The sequence below is a fragment of the Talpa occidentalis genome, unplaced genomic scaffold (genome assembly GCF_014898055.3).
Source record: "Talpa occidentalis isolate TD23 unplaced genomic scaffold, MPIMG_talOcc4v2.1 talOcc4.14, whole genome shotgun sequence".
Lineage (NCBI taxonomy): Eukaryota > Metazoa > Chordata > Mammalia > Eulipotyphla > Talpidae > Talpa > Talpa occidentalis.
Window position 1 is genome coordinate 14534015 of NW_023601433.1, and position 17725 is coordinate 14551739.

General features: G+C 38.3%; 1 non-coding gene across 1 annotated transcript; it reads right to left on the bottom strand.

Moving 5' to 3' along the window:
* Window positions 1–1497: 1497 nt before the first annotated feature.
* LOC119245461 (U6 spliceosomal RNA) lies at window positions 1498–1599 on the bottom strand. Its single transcript, XR_005125376.1, has one exon. It is a non-coding gene; the product is annotated as a U6 spliceosomal RNA (small nuclear RNA).
* Window positions 1600–17725: the final 16126 nt, after the last annotated feature.

A 17725-nucleotide genomic window follows, 5' to 3' on the forward strand; every position in this document is an offset into this window, starting at 1 on the left:
TGCTGTGCTTAACCCCTAGCGCCACCAGGGAGGCCCCAGAATCTTTATTATTTAATTAGTATTTTATATATTTTTACATCATTTTTCATTTTTGTACAGTGTGCATTTTCATCTCAGTTATAGTCCCCATGAAATTCCCACCACCCATTCACCCGTGAACCATCACTATAGTCCCTTGTGCTCTTCCCACCCGTTTTTCTTTATTCTGGTGTCCTTTTGAAGAACGTGCCCTCCTGGTGACAGGAGCAACAAAAGCCATCACAGACACAGGTGATGACATTAGGCATAGGCTTGAGTGTGACATTCATCTTTTCTGCTCACGTTGCATTGCCCAAAGCAAGTCACATGTCTAAGTATTGGGATGGGTCAATAAAACATTCTAATAAGAAAGTGGGATCCAATAATTGGTACCAATAGTACACCCTGCTGCCAATTGAGAGGGGGCCACGCAGGAAGTACCTTATCTTGGGATATCTTCACAGACCCTACATGATATTATTTGTGTAATAGTAGGATTTTTCCTACCTGTGTTCTCCATTTTTTCATTTATTATCTTTTAGAGGAAAATGGGAGAAATAAGACTGAGGATAAATAGAAATAAGGAAGGAGCATCTCATTGCCTCTCTCTCTTTGCAGGAACCAGTATATCTTAATAGACCTTTTTCTATCCTGTTGCTATGGAGATTGAACAAAATATGGCTCAACATTTACTCACTGTTGCCACCTGTTTCCCTGTCGACATGCACTGTAGTCAACAGGCTTTGAAAAGGATTAAACCAAGCCTCGATGAGGGTGCCTGAAGGATGCACAAAAACTCCCATAATTCACAACATACAAAATTGTATAAGTAGCAAGATAATGACTGAGAAAAATAATGAAGCATTAGCAAGTTCTGATGAACAAAATGATTATGCCTTATAGAGAGCGCTGGCCTCCCGGCGTAAGCCGAGTCCTGTTAATGTGCTCTTCAACCATGCGCTCATTCCTAGAAGCATTTTCTGGCTTCAGGATGGGGCAGCTGCTGAGGACATATTATGTGATTCACACTTTTACAAGCCAAAACATGTAAAACTGGGGCCAGAGTTTTTAAAAAGTGTTTATTTCGTGCAAAGTAATGTTCAGGTCTATCTGTCTATATTTGGCTACTGAGGATAAAGTTTGAAAACCGACACAGAGGAGGATTTGTGTGGGTAAGATAAAGGAGTCCCTTTAGCTTTCTGTTTTCAATGGGAGCATTTTTACTAACCACACGGGTCTTGTCTAGGTCCAGAAAGCCAGGTGAGATTGTCTACCAGAAAGGGGTAGCTGATCATTTTCTTGTTACCTAAGGTCATTTTCTCACAAAGGTGATATCAGCCTTTCAGTTTGGAGAAACACTGGTATCTTGAATTAACCCATTCTGATATCCTTTTCTGTGATTTTCTGAACACTGAAAAAAATATTTAAATACATGACTCTCAATATTCATGCATATACTATGATCTATTTCTTTTTATATTTAGTAGGGAACACTTCACAAATTTGTGTGTCATCCTGCACAGGGGCTATGCTAATTGTATCTGTATTGTTCCAGTTTTAGTATGTGCTGCTGAAGGAAGCGCTATAGTCTATTTCTTAGCCATATCTGTCTCAAATAAATTCACTTGTATTTTGAGAATGTATATAAAGATGCAATTTATGTAATTTTCCACAAAATTGTCTCAGATACTGATAGATGTATTTATAGTTATAATTTTGAAATGATTAACTCTTAAATTGACATTTTTCTGTAAAGCATAGTATTTTAAACTGACAAAAAATTCTACAGGTGTTGACATATCTTATAAGTGGTAGTTTTTAGGCTAACTTTTATTAATATGTTTATTAAAATAGAGACAAATATAAAAAGAGAGGAAAAGAGAAGAATCCACAAGATACTTAAATAAAATTAAAGAAACAAAAGATACAGCAACTAAAATTAAGAACTCCATATATTGCATAACAGCTTGTATGATCAAATAGGAAATAGGAAGCTAGGATAATGTCACATAGATGAAAATAATTGTGAAGAATAAATAACTGAAGATTCATATGTGCAACATCTGAAACACATTAAAACTATCTAACATGTTTGGAATTAGAATGTACAAATTAAAAAAGAGAGAAATGGGAATCAAAACAATATTTGGAGAAATAATGGCTGAGAATTTTCCCAAATTGATGACGACTTCAATAAACAACGTAAAGAAGGTCAGTGAAAATCAAGCAGGGTAAAAAGAAGGAAAACCACACCTATAGCACACATAATAAAATGCTGAATACCAGTTCAATGAAGAAAGTCTTGAAAGATGCCAGAGAAAAACAGACACATTAGGTTTAAAGGAACAACAGTAAAACAGACACTTTTCCGAGCAGAAATAATTGAAGCCAGAAAACAATGGAATGTCTCGTCTGAAGTAACAAAAGAAAATAACTTCTGATCAAGAAGGCTTTCTTCAGTGGAAAATTCTTTAAAATAAAGGTAAAATAAGTGTGTTTTCAGAGAAATTTTGTCAAAACATCTTGCCTTTTGATAAAAATCAAAAGGACTACTTTCAGCAAAATAATCCCTAAGAGAGACACAGAAAATAAGGGAAGATGTGAGGTACAAAATAAAAGACTAACTATGTAGTTGAAAAGAAATGGATAATAATGTACAAAACAATGTTCCTTAGATCTGATAGACTTCAAACTCTAAGTAGAAATAATGCACAAAAATAATAATAATACAAAAGGAAGATAAAAGGACTTGAAGTATTCCATTTTTCTATCAGTACTTGGAAAATTACAAAAGTAGCTATTCATATTAGGATTTATTAGGTCAAAAGAGCATATTATAATACATTGAATGACCAATAATAATAATAAATTAATACACAAGTAGTTATTTTAGAGACTAAAATTGATTGACTAAAACATTTTACAAATTTCAAAATAGTGAGGAAAGGACAGAAATACAAACCAAGTAAACCTGAATATAATATTAATGACATCAAATATAAATGGACTGATTAGTCAAATTAAAACAGAACTTTATGTTTACACCTAGTTGTACAGAGTTCAAACGGTTGTCACCCCAAAGTAAAAAGGAGCCAGATTAACTTCACATTGAAACTTTTTTGGAAAGCACTGAAGTTCTAAGGCTGCAAAACAAAATCAGCCAACAATCCAAGGAAAAAGAGTACCTGTAGGGAGATACAAAACACAACACACACTCGTCTAAGGTACATGTAAACACACACCAGAAAGAACAATTCAGGTAGAAAATCTGACACATTTGCAAGGTCATTGACATTAACATCAACAAATCAAATACCTAGAATTAATTCCTACGAAAATGTGCAAGACCTCTTAATAAAACCATAAAGTATTATTTATATAAATTATAAACAAGTAATGGAAGATTATGTCACGGTCATACATTGGAAGAATCATTATTCTAAATATGTCAGTTCACCTTGATTTGACTACTCATTCAGTGCAATTCTAATAAAAATTCTATGTTTCAGAAACTGACAAACTGATTTAAAATATATATAAAAATATAAAGACCAATGAGGAGCCAACACAATTTGAAGAAGCACAAAGTTGGAGGGTTTACACTACCAGATTTCAAGACTGAATATAACACTATCTATGGTATGGTACAGGTACAAAATGAATAGATTAATAGAACAAAATTGAGAATATGGACACAGCTGCATACATATATGGCAAGATGAATATGATTTATTACCTAATTATACTCTCAAACAGTGGAAAAATAATTGTCTATTAAAAATGTTTCTAGTTCATTGTGGACACATACATATTTATCTTTTTCCCTACCTTATATCACACAGAATAATAAGGATTTCAGATCTAAACATGAATGATAAAGATTTTTTCTAAAATAAAGTATGAGTTTAACTTCATGGCTTCGCAGTCGGCAAATAGTTTTAATACATAACATCTGTCATATACTCCGTTCCTTGAGGGCATCACCAGCTTTATTATCAGTAACAAAATCTGAGAATAAGGGGCCTTAACACTTCATATGGTCTTTATGCTCACATATCATCCAGGTTTCAGATATAATGCATTCACTAGCATGCTGGCTCTCTCTCTCTCTCTCTCTCTCTCTCTCTCTCTCTCTCTCTCTCTCTCTCTCTCCCCCACCTTATGTCCAAAATATATAAGGTTTTATCACCACCCAACTCATCTAAATCACTAAAATTAAAGTTGTTAGCATGAGGAGTTGGGGAATGAATCCCCATCACTTTCTGAGTTAGGTCTGTAAAACTACAGATTGGGCTCATCCTTCCACTCATGCTTTTGATTCACAATGTCAAACACCTACAGTCACAGCACACACACTTTGGTATACAATGGAATATTACTCAGCAACAAAGAGGAATGTACATGTGATATATATGAACATGGAAAAAATTTAAAAAGTTATATTGATGAATATTAATCTATAAAAATAGCACATGCAATATGATACATCACTGGTTTTCAAGGACAGACAGAATGAATAGTCTATTGTAAGAAAAACAGACCAATCAATGGTGGTTGTGAATTGACTAGGAAGAAGCATGATGGTAATGTATGCATTGATGGTAATTTTTATATTTTGATAAGGTTTTCAGTTCCCTTGTTGCATTCATTTGGAAGCATTCATCACTTAAGGTTTACATATTTCAGGATTCCTCTTCTAAATATTTACACAAAGAATATAAAAAATAATATGAAAAGACTTATGCACACCTATTACCCATTATCCACTCCTAGTACATTAGCCATAGTCTAGAACCATAGTCTAGAACCACAATAGCCATAGTCTAGAACCAACCTAAGTACCCAAAACAGATGACTGGATAAATAAATTGTGGGATATGAGCCACCCTGGTGGCGCAGGCGGTGAGCACCACACTGTGAAGCTGTCCACAGCCTCTGCAGCGCAGGTTTGATCCTGGTCTGCCGGGGAGAAACCCACATGGCGCAGCAGACCACTCCTGTTTCACCCACTGCTCCCCTCAGCAGTGTATTTCCATTAGTCTGCCTGTTCTGTTCCCTACTCTGTCTCTGTTGAATCCTTTCACCCTCCCACACATCTGGCCTGTACCATGGTTCTTGTATAAATAAATAAATCTTTTTAAAAAATAAAAAAATAGGGCCTCCCCTGGTGGTGCACCGTACGCACCGGTTGAGTGCTGGGCTAAAGCTGCCCACAGCCTCTGAAGCACAGGCTCGGTCCCCGGCCACCGGCAAGGGTCCCACATGGCACAACAGACCTCTCCTGCCACACCCGCTGCTCCCCTCAGCAGTGTATTTCATAGGTCTGCCTGTTCTATTCCATGCTTTGGCTCTGGTGAGTTCTCTCACCCTCCCACACTTCTGACTGTACCCAGTGCTTGTATAAATAAATAAATAAATTGTGGGCTGCATAATCAATGGAATACTATTCAGCTTTTAAAAAGATAAAATAGTGCCTTTTGGAAACAAATGGATGAATCTTGAGGTGTTTATGCCAAGTGAAATAAATCATAAAGTGAACGACAGATACTCGATGGTTTCACTTAATTGCAAACTATCAACTACAGGAACAACATATACAGTCAAAGTAAGGAAAAAATAATTCATAGAGTCTGTGAAAATACATTGGTCATCAGCAGGTATAAGGGGGGAGGTCAAAAGGAGGTAGGATAAGAAAGGGGATAGGTCTTTGGCATAAGAGTATTGGTGCAGGGTAAGTTAAGCATGCGTACATATGGAGGTATGAAAATGCATCCCCAAAATTATATTGATATGTAAAAGACTGAAAATTAATTTTAAAAATTATATGTTTCACTAGATCTGGATACAAACAGATATTACATTCTTCTTTGTGATATGTATGGGGTAATGTGTACAAATATCTGCAATTTACTCTGGATATGTTAAAAAGATGGAGGGCCTCCTTGGCGGCACAAGGGGTTAAGTACCGCACTATGAAGCAGTCTACAGCCTCTTTAGCACAAGTTTGATCCCCGGCCGGCCAGGGAGAAACCCACATGGCACAGCAGACCTCTCCTGTCTCTCCTGCTGCTCCCCTCAGCAGTGTCTTTCAGTCAGTCTGCCAGTTCTGTTCCCCACTCTGTCTCTGGTGAGTCCTCTCACCCCCCGCATCTCTGGCCTGTACCCCAGCTCTTGTATGCATAAATAAATAAATCTTTTTTAAAAAAAAGATGGAATGAGTGCAGGAATGAATATATGGATTGATACTTGATTGAACAAACATAGTAAAATATTAATTATAGAATTTAGGTAGCAGGTATACAATTCTTTCATCTTCTTGGTTTGAATTTTTTTTAATTAGATGGAGAAAAAAAATAGAGAGGAGTAAGCAAATAAAATATTTAGGGCTCATATTTTAAAAACTGTATACACAATTTAATTTCGGAATCTCTAGCTTGCTCTTTGGATTATCATAACATGTGGAAATCATCTTCTTTTATTTATCCTGCTGTAGTTGGCTGAGTTTATATTGTCTACTGCCATGGAATAAAATTGAGAAAACTTATGAGTTTGCCACACCTATATTTGGTAATTCAGTCAAAACAATTAAAATAAAGATAACTTATTTGTTAGGGTTCTTCCTTTAAAAGTACATTTTTGGTGAAAAAAACACAATTTTTTGAAAATTCCTTTGGGGTCAAAATATTTAACATTTCGATAAAGGGAATGCAATATGTTTTACATGAGCATTGCAAATATTTCCCCCAGTTTGTTTTTTATATATGTATAATATACATATACTGAATTACTTTTCTAGTTCTTTCTAGAACTTTACATTGCAAAGAAGTATACAATGAATATACAATCATATTTACATTAAAACCATCTTAACATATATTTTAATGTCATGAGAGTTCTTTGTATTTTCTAAGCTTCTTTACTTGACTTGCTTTTCTTTTTTCCTCCAAGATTTATTTTTATTTATTTATGCATAGATAGAAGAAGTGGGGTGTAAGCCAGAGATACGGGGGTTGAGAGGATTCACCAGAGACAGAGTGGGGAGCAGAACTGGCAGATGAACTAAAATCCACTGCTGAGGGGAGCTCCGGGTGAAACAGGAGAGGTCTGCTGCGCCATATGGGTCAGCTCCCTGGCCGGGGTTCGAACTCATGCTGCAGTGGCTGCTGATAACTTGATAGCACCGAAACTTTAACCTCTGTGTCACCAGGGAGAACCTAACTTGCTTTTCTTTTACAATGAAAAATTACTTTGAAATAGAATAGGTACAGAAATTTTAATTAGTTTAGATTGCAAATCCAGGAGAAAGTTTATGGTTAAAAATATTTAATCAGGTTTATAGTTGCTTTTTGATTTTGATTTTTACTTTATTATAATTAGTCTTTTTCCTCGTCTCTTATTTAGGTTTTCTAAATCCGTGCTATGAGTGAGACCATCCTGTATTTTTCCTTTTTCTTTCTGGCTTATTTCTCTGAGCATGATCCCTTCCAGCTCCATCCATGTTCCTGCAAATTGCATGAGTAAAAATCAGAATCAACAAGCAACTATAAACCAGAAACACACTACGGGAAGGTGGAGGGGCGGAGGGATTAGGGCCAAAATAAGGGGGGTGGGGATTGTATGGGGAATATAACCAAGAAGAAAATGCATACATTGTGCAAAAATGAAAAATGAGGTAAAATATATAAAATTAAAAAAATATTTAATCAAATTTTAAATATATTTCTTTTGTGTTCTAAAAAGAAATAATATGCTCTGGTTTTGCACTTTGTGTGTGTTGTTGGTTTGTTCACTTGTTTGTTTAGAGGACGAAGACCAGAGTCAGACAACTGCAAGTAGCAGTATAGGTATTGAGATGGGAGGACACCCCTAGGCAATGCTCTGGCTTTGAGGGGTCTTACAACAGAAGAATGTACAAGGGTCACCGTAGTATTCTTGACTGAATACTACTCATTGTTAGTAGGAGTTGAGAGGGAGAAGGATAGGAAACTGAAAGTGCTCCCAGTCACCTCTCTCAAATATCTTTACCTCTAGTCTTCTCACCTCCACCTGTTTCTGAGCATGCTCCTTTTGAGCACACCCTAACCAGCTTTTCTTTTATAATGAAAACTTACTTCATCACAATTTCTTTGTGTCCCTGAAGCTTGTTCAGGTGTGCTTAGGTGTGGGACTTGCAGCTGGATTTGGGGTTGATGAGTGAAGAAATGACTAGCTACACCCTAACAGTTTGTGACTTAGGTATTCGATATAACCTACCCACAGTTCCATATCATTATTTGTGAGGCCTTATTTATAGCAGAGAAATACGAATGGATGTTTTCCCTTGGGTACACCCTTGGGGACGTTTCCTGTCCCTTTTGGAAAGTATCTTCTGGTCTTTGACATGTTGTGATTATCCCCTACTTGACCTGAATACAGTAAACTGCAGTGTTAGTCCCTTACCCTTATTGGCCCTGGGTAGCACTGGGGTTTTGGAGAGGTTTGTGAATAACAGAACTTTTTATTAGGTGTCAGACACTTGCATGACAGTTCTGAGGTATATGGTAGTTTCTTGGTACTTTGTACAATCAACTCATTTCAACATTAGGACCCTATGGTATCAGTACTATTATTACTGTTCCCATTGCAGTTGAGCTAACAGCACAGAGAAGCTAACTAATTTACATGGTCACACAGCTAATGAGAAGCAGAATCTGTTCCTACTCACCACACTGCAGTTTCTCATAGTGTCTAAAGTAATAATGAGAATGAGCCTTGGCAAGGGGTTAAGTAACTTTGAGAATAAAATGACAAGAACAGCTGTCCATGATCTATTTAAGACAAGGAATGGAAAATCCTGTGAAAATTGACCAGGGGTGAGGTAAGAGCTCAGAGAGCCAAAGGGGTTCCTGATGGCCAAATGGCCGGAATGGCAGCACCTAAGGAATGGCCTTTCTGATCTAAGAAACATGAGCTGTGTCCTCACCAGCTGCTCACTCACCCTGGGTCCAGCCCCGAGGACTGAAGCAAGGAAAGGCCATGTGCCTGGGTCCCAGCAACAACTGGGAACAGTGTCAGAAGAGATGTGTTTCCAGTGGAAAAATCTAAGCAAGTTGGGCCACTGGGGGAGCAGAGGTGGCGATAGCCAACAGGTGAGGACACATAGTAGGGCTGGGCAGCTGCCTGTCAAAGGCATCTTCATCACAATTCCTTTGTGTCCCTGCAGCTTGTTCATTGCAACCTGTGCCCTTCTCATGGATCACAGTGCAGAGACTGAGAGTAAGCTTGTTTCTCTCTCTCATTTTTCCCCTACCTCATTGACTCCTACCCCCATTTAAGCCCAAAGTTCATAGCTTCTGGTGCATTTTTCTAGTGTATATATGCTTATTGAGGTCAATGCAACTATCCATAATAACTGTTTTATTCTGTTCACCCCCTTTTGTATTTCTTCATTGCATTTGTTTCAGGGGTTATAGGTTCAGACCTCTACAAATGTATATTTTCAGACCATGCCCATCACCAAAGCCCCAGTAACCCTCCATCATGCTCCATTTGGCCCCCTCATTGCACCACTCCCTCCTCACCATCTCCCCTTCCTGTTGCCTCAGTTTTGCAGTCAGATGTCAAAGGTTTGGTATTGGTTTTGTTTTGTTTGACCCTTTGTTTAGTTTCTGTATCTCACATATAAGTAAAACCATGCAGTATTTGTCTTTCTCCTTTCTCCTCATTTAAGTTGGCATAATCCTCTCCAGTCCCACCCATGTTCTCACAGATGACAAGAGTTCATCTTTTTTATACCTAAGAATTCCATTGTATATAAAATGTTACATATTTTCTGAGCCACTCTTCCATCTTTGGGCCCTTAATTTTTTTTCTTAACTTGGCTATTCTAAGTAGGACTGCAATGACCATAGGAGTTCATATAGCACTTCAAGTTAGTGATTTTGCCTTCTTCAGGTGAATATCTAGCAGTGAACTTACTGGGTCAAATATAATGGGCCAAATATTAAACACCTATTTTTAATATTTGGAGAAACTTCCATACTGTTTTCCATAGAGTGTACAAAGGTTCCTTTTCTCCCCATCCTCACCAACTCTTGACCTTCCTGGTCTTCCTGATATGGGCCATTCTCACATGTGTGAGATCATATCTCATTGAGGTTTTGATTGAGCGCTTATGCTCATTTTTTGATCTGGTTATTTGTTTTCTTTTTGTTGAGTTGTATGAGTCCAAAAATATAATTTTTGGATATCTTCCCTTTATCGGATGTATGATCTGCAAATTTTTCTCACTTCAATGAGGTGTTTTTTTAATTTCACTGATAGTTTATTTCACTGTGCAGAAGCATATTAGTTTGATGTGATCCCACTTGTTTATATTTGCTTTTGCTTCTCTTGCAATTGGCGTCAAATCCCCAAAGACATTTGTGAAGCCAATAGCGTGGAGTATTTTGCTTATTTTTTCTGCAAAATATTTTATACCTTCTGATCTTATTTCCATCACTTTAATTCATTTTGAGTTAATTTTTGTGTGAGTGGAGAGATGGTGATCTAGTTTCATTCTTTTGCATGTGGCTGCCCAGTTTGCCCAATACCATTTTTTGAAGAGACTCTCCTTTCTCCAGTGTATACTTTTGGATACCTTACCATAGATTAAGTGTCCATAGATGTATAGGTTTATTTCTGGACTCTCGATTCTATTCCACTGGGCTCTGTGCCTTCCTCCCACCCCAGTACCATTCTACTTTGATGTGTGTGTATTTGTAGTATAGTTTGAAGTCTGGGCATCTGATATTGCCACTCTTCCTCTTTTGTGTCAGTATTGTTTTAGCTATTTGGAAACAATTGTGGTTCCATATTAATTTCAATTTTCTTTCTTCTGTTTCTTTGAAGAATGTCCTTGGAATCTTGATAGGGGTTACATTGCATCTATATAATTGCTTTGGGTAGGATAACCATTTTAATAATGTTAATTATTCCAATCCATGAGCAAGGACTATCTTTCCCTTTTTTCTGTCTTCTATTACTTTTAACAATGTCTTATATTTTTCATTGTATAGATCTTTATTTCCATTGTTAAATTTCTTCCTAGGTGTTTAAATTTTTTTGTTGTCATTGTGAATGGCATCGTTTACCTGGTCTTCTTCTCTTCTAACTTATTGTTTGCATATAGAAACAGAAGTGATTGCTGCAATTTGATTTTGTACCTTGCCATTTTACTGAATTTATTATTTATCATTTCGATTAGTTTTAGTGGGATCTGCAAATGATGATAATTTTAGTTCTTCCTCAATTTCACCTGCTTTTCTATAAACATACTTTGACTGGATTCTGCATCTCCCAGCTGTAAGTAGTAGTAGTGCCTAACTCCCTGCTATTCCAGGATGTGAGCTCTGGAATACAGAGAAAACTGTAGTATCAGAGGCGCACACTGAATATCTTAGATCTCTGGGTTTATGAAGTGAGAGAGCAACATGACAAGCCAAGATTGTTTCCAGGGGCCCCCACACTGTACTTCATGAACTGTGCAATGGATTTTCATCACAGCCATGCTGTTTTCATAGCTCACCTCATAAACCCAGAGAAAACCTGTGGTTACCCTGTTCTTCTTAGGTATAAAATGTGAGAAATTGGGAATGTGAATCTCAAATGTTATCTCAATAGAAAAAAAATGTTTAGGTTATCTGGAACTTTCCATATATGTGGATTACCATGTATCATCACCATTTTATTTGTGTATTTTGGTCCCCGAGGTTTGCAGGGCTTGCAAACTAAGAAGGAAAAACACTAATTACAAAGAAGATGGGGTGCTTTCTGGGATTCATCATGCAATTTTCTACACTCAGCTGCCCTGGTGTAAGGTCATCAGTGTGCACCTCTGAAACTACAGTTTCCTCTGCATTCCAGAACACTCATCCTTGAACAGCAGGGAGTTGTGAACTTCACATCTGGGAGATGCAGAATCCCAGCCAAGGTCCTAGACCAAAAAGCTGCAGGCCAAAAAATATTACATATACTAAGATATTTTGAGAGAGAGAGATCACATTCACATAACCTTTATTACAGTACATTGTATTTTATTATTTGTTATTGCTGTTAACCTCTTATTATACCTAATTTATAAAGGAAACTTATCAGTGGGATGTATGTATGGGAAAACCATAGCAAATATGGTACTATTTGAAGTCTCAGTCATCTACTGGGGGCTTAGAGTCCCTCATAGATAAGGGGAGACTAATGTACCCATGAGACTATACTTATATATTTTTATATAACTGAATACACAAATAAATAGTAGAGAAGGGAGACATTTTTACAGAAGAATTCCAAAATACAAATGTAGATATCCCCTCCTCCAGGAGATGGAGGTTAATTCCTTTCTATTAGTGTGAGTCTAGTAACTTCTAATAAGCATGGAAAGTTACAGGTGAAAACTAGTAACTCTATGGTGGAGAAAACAGGCAGACACCATCTTAACCAAGTTACTGAGGATAGTATCACCAGTGATAGGTTATGTTGATATCCTGTGCCCCTGATGTGACACAAAGAGAAGGACACTTCATTTCTGTATTCTTTTCCCAAATCTACAAATGTAGTCTAATAATTAGAAAACATCACATAGGGGACTCCCTGGTGGCACAGGGGTTAAAGTCTTAGTGCTATCAAGCTCTCAACAGCCACTGCAGCATGGGTTTTGTCCCCGGCCAGGGAGCTAACCCACATGGTGCAGCAGACCTCTCCTGTCTTGCCCGCTGCTCCCCTCAGCAGTGTATTTCAGTAGATTTGCCTGTTCTGCTCTCCACTCTGTCTCGGGTGTATCCTCTCACCCTGCCCCCACACCTCTGACTTACACCCCAGTTCTTGAATGTGAAAGTAAATAAAAATAAATTTTTCAAAAAAGAGAAAACATCACATAGTCTCTACTCGAAAGACATTCTACAAAATACCTGATCAGTACTGTCAAAAGTTCGAAATTGCCAAAAAACAAGTGAAAACAGAAAATGTCACAGATTGGAGGAAATTGAGGAAACGTCATGGCTACATGCAAATTGGTACACAAGAACAGGAGAAATGATGTAAGAGTGAAAATTTTTGAAGTCTTAAAAAAGACTAGTTTAGAGCCTACCTGGTGGTGCAGGGGTTAAAAACAGTGCTATGAAGCTATTGCCAGCGATGGCTGCACGAGTTCAATCCCCGGCCAGGGAGCTAACCCACATGACACAGCAGACCTCTTCTGTTTTGTCTGCTGCTCCCCTCAGCAGTAGATTTTAGTAGATCTGCCTGTTCTGGCCCCACTCTCTCTAGTGAATCCTCTCATCCCCACCCCCACACCTCTGGCTTACACCCCAGTTGTATGCATAAATAAATAAATCTTAAAAAAAAGTAAAGAAAAATACTAGTTTTTTTTAAGATTTATTTATTTATGCATACAAGAACTGGGGTATAGGCAAGAGATGTGGGGGGTGAGAGGATTTACCAGAGACAGTGGGGAAGAGAACACATGGATCCACCGAAGCACACTGCTGAGGGGAGCAGCAGGCGAGTCAGGAGAGGTCTGCTGCACCATGTGGGTTTCTCTCTGGCTGGCTGGGGATCGAACTCGTGCTGCAGAGACTGCAAATTGCTTAATAGTGCGGTGCTAAACCCCTTGCGCCACCGGGGAGGCCCAAAAAAAAAAGACTAGTTTAGTTAATATTTTGTACCAATGCTAATATATTAGGTTTTGTCCCTGGCTTTATTAAGATATAATAGTAAATGAATAATTATTATAATAAAATCATAACTAAAACTGTATATGTTTAAGGTGTCCAATGTGCTATTTTAATATAATATTCGGTTGTGAAAAGATTATGAATAAAATTAATTAACATATCCATCACCTCACATAGTTACTATTTCAGGGTGCATGTTAAGAACTGTTGAAGTTCACTCTTAGCAGCTTGCAAGTATGTAGTACATTTATTTACTGTTCATTAGAGCTACAGAATTTCCTCATTTAGTATAACTGAAACTTCTCCCAATTTCCGCACCCCCAGCCCCTAGTAACCACCATTCTAGTCCCTGATTTTATTAATTTGATATTTTAGATTCCACAGATAGGTGAGATCAAGCAGTATTTGTCTTGTGTGTTTGGCTTATTTCACTTACTATATACCCTCCAAATTTATTCTGTTGCCATAAGAAGTAGGATTTCTCTTTCAGACTGAATAGCATTCCATTGTGTGTATATATGTATGCACATATATGTATACATATATGCATAACATATTCATACATAAATACAAACACACGTGAAATAGAATATCACTTAAACTTAAGAAAGAAGAAAATCCTGCCATATATGACAACTTGGATGAACCAAGTAAATGACTGTCTAGTAACATGAGTGTCTAGGAAAATCAGAGTCTAGTATCTAGACTCTTGCATTGGAATATGAGAGTGCAGGTATCTCTACAAGATGTTTCTTTTATTTCTTTTGCTTACATACCCAGAAGTGGGATTGCAGAATCATGTTAGTTCCATTTTAAATTATTTAAGGAGGGCCTCCCCTGGTGGCAGAGCGGTTGAGTCCTGGGCTGCAAAGCTGCCCGCATCCTCTGCAGCGCCGGTTTGATCTCTCTTCTATCCCCGGCCACCAGTGAGGGTCCCACATGGCACACAGACCTCTCCTGCCGCCCGCTGCTCCCCTCAGCAGTGTACTTCGGTCCTTCTGCCTGCTCTGCTCCCCACTCGGGCTCTGGTGAATTCTCTCACCCTCCCGCACTTCTGACTGTACCCAGTGCTTGTATAAACAAACAAACAAACAAACAAACAAATAAATAAATAAATAAATAAAACATGCCTCTATATAAAAAAAAAGCATGATGATGGCATAAATTAGTGAATTAGTACTAGAATTTTTCTCACCAACTCCATTAGTAAATTTTAAGTGATTTTGAAATAACCTTTTCCAATTTAATTATTTTTAATTTCACTTTTTAATGGCAATTTAAAAATGCTCAGTAATTTTGTTGCTTTATTGTATAAATTCCAGTCTTATACAAGCTAAGTAATGTCCCCAAATTTTCAAATTATATCTTCTTACAATACATTATGAAATATCAATGTATTATAGGGTTCACATTAGGACATCTTCACTATAGGATGGAATCTGTGAACAGATCAGTATGGTAAAGTGGGGGTCTGCTGTACAATGGGGCAGGGATCAAGTTCAACATCATTGATGATGAGATCATCTAACCTGAATCTAATCCCGGGGTTGGGGTTGGGGAAGATATTCAGGCAAGCCCATAATGCAGAACATTTTACACTACAAATATCCTGGACTCTTGAAAATAAGTCTTTTTTTTAAGGTAGGTATGTATGTGCTTTGATGAATGAGAGGTGATTATGATAAAGAGGCAAAACAACCCAATGAAATGCTTTTGCTTGAATTCTGGATCCAAAAAAAAAAAAAAGCTATGAAAGATATTTTGGGGACTAGATATTTTGAGAACCTTTAAACAGACTGTTCTGAGTTTACACAAAATTAAACACATATTAATGGATCTTAATTTTCTCACATGTGGCACTATCCTAATTATGTTGTAGTAAACCAAACAGGCTAGACAGGCAGACACAGATCCAAAGACAAACAGAATATTAGTGTCCCGGCCTGCCAACAATTGGCGCATTCAAGTAAGGATATTGCAGAGGTTGCTTTACTACCTTTTCAACTTTCCTGCAAGTTTCAATTTTTCAGGAAAAAAATAATTGAGGAAAACAGCTGGGAAAGTGCACCATTGGATCTGTTCTTAGCATCTAGCCTCTGCTTCATCTTTGCTGCATTCCTCACTGCCCGGGTTAGCGACCCTCAGAAAACCTCTGGTCAGCCTCAGGGGGCCGGTGTTGCAGGATGGCCATATTGTCACCAGATTGCTGGAAAAGGAGGCATTTTGCAGAATGGTGGTGAGGGGAGGCGGGATGGAGGAAGGGCAGTTGTCATGGTGCCCTGAAGGGCCCTCTTTCCTGGGCTTGATGCTTGTTTATGTTTCAGAGAGATGATGGGGGTGGACAAGGGAGAAAAGGAAGAAAAGGAAGGATATGGGCTTAACTCGCTCTCACAGGTTCGCCCGCCCGCCCACGGGGCTTATTATCCTTGATTGCCTGTTTTCTCCTTTCTATTGCCATGGAGACGGGCTAAAACGTGACTCTGCTCAGATTTACGCACTTTGCTAGCTGGATGCCTTGTCCCCACGTAAGGTACCTGCTGCGTCTCTGCCCACTGAATGCGTCCGTGCGAAGGCGTTGATTAACTTAGGTGGCTGCCTCGAGCCTGTGGAGGGGGCGGTGGAGCGTCCTCAGGGAGTTTATGAGAACAGAGCTGCTGTCAGCCTCATTACCCAGGCCAGGCTGCTAAATCTTGGAAATGGATTCAAGGCAGGGGGCTGGGGGCAACATGTTTTGCTACTGAGGACATGCTGTGTCGTGACGCAACCTTGTCCAATGCTGGTAAATTTATGGCTGGGACCCCTGGGTGAAAACACTTAGCAGCTCTTAGGGGCAGATTCGGTCCCCCAAAACACGACATGGTAACAACCCCCTGTAGGGAACAGAGTAGACATATTTGTGCTTAGGGGGGACTTCACCAAAAACACCATAGTTTTCTTCAACATGAGGCAGCCCTCTGAAAAGTGTGTCCATTTTTAAATGCTGAGAATAATGCATCCTCAAGGGCTTGGGACAAGAGAGTGGGGAAAGTTATGTGGGGTACCCTCGAAGGCAACCCAAAATGCTGGGAGAAGTTTTCTGAGAACCAATGACACATGTGAAGACATACAGAATATTGCTGATGTCTGTATCCCCTTCCTGGTGTAGGGAACAGGTTCAGGAATTGTAGATGATTTAAATTAAGAGATGGTTTTTGTCTTTTTTTTTTCTTTCTTTTTGCCTGCCTCTTCCTTTAAATGATCCCGTGGTGCGGGCCCATCCACCATTTAGTGGCTGCCACAAACTCTCTGCTGAGACACAAAGACAGGTTTATCAGATTTCTAAAGATTTGTGGGGGGGCCTCTCTTACAGACAGTACTACCTAAGTGCCAATGACTATAGGCTAGAAATGTATTGAGTTTTGAGGTTGGTGTTGATTTTCTCCTAATTTAAATCGAGAAAGCTAAATCTTAGGAACTTCTGCCCAAATCTAAGAAGTATGACCAATGTGACATCTCAGATGCATTTCTTTCCCCCTCCAGTTCCATTGAGATAAAATTGGCATACGGTGTAAATTTAGGTGTGCAGTGTGATGATTTAATATACATGTGTATCATGAAATGATCACTATAGTACGTTTAGTTAACAACTCCATCATCACATATAATTACATTTTTGTTGGTGAGAACATTTAAGATTTCCCCACCTACCAGCTTGTAGGAATAACTACAGTGTAGTATTAAGTATAATCATCTTGCAATACATCTTAAGAACTTGTTTATCTTAGTAACTGGACAGTGTACTCTTTGACCTGCATCTCCTCCTTCCCCCAAAATTCTCAGCCCCTCACAACTTTCTATTCTCTATTTCTATGGCTTTATAGATTCCACATCTAAGTGCTATCATACAGTATTTCTCCATCTCTGTCTGAGTCATTTCACTTAGCATAATGCCATCAAGATTTATCCGTGTTGTCATAAATGTCAGGATTTTCTCATTTTTATGACTGCATAATATTCAATTGCATATAGTCATGCTTCCC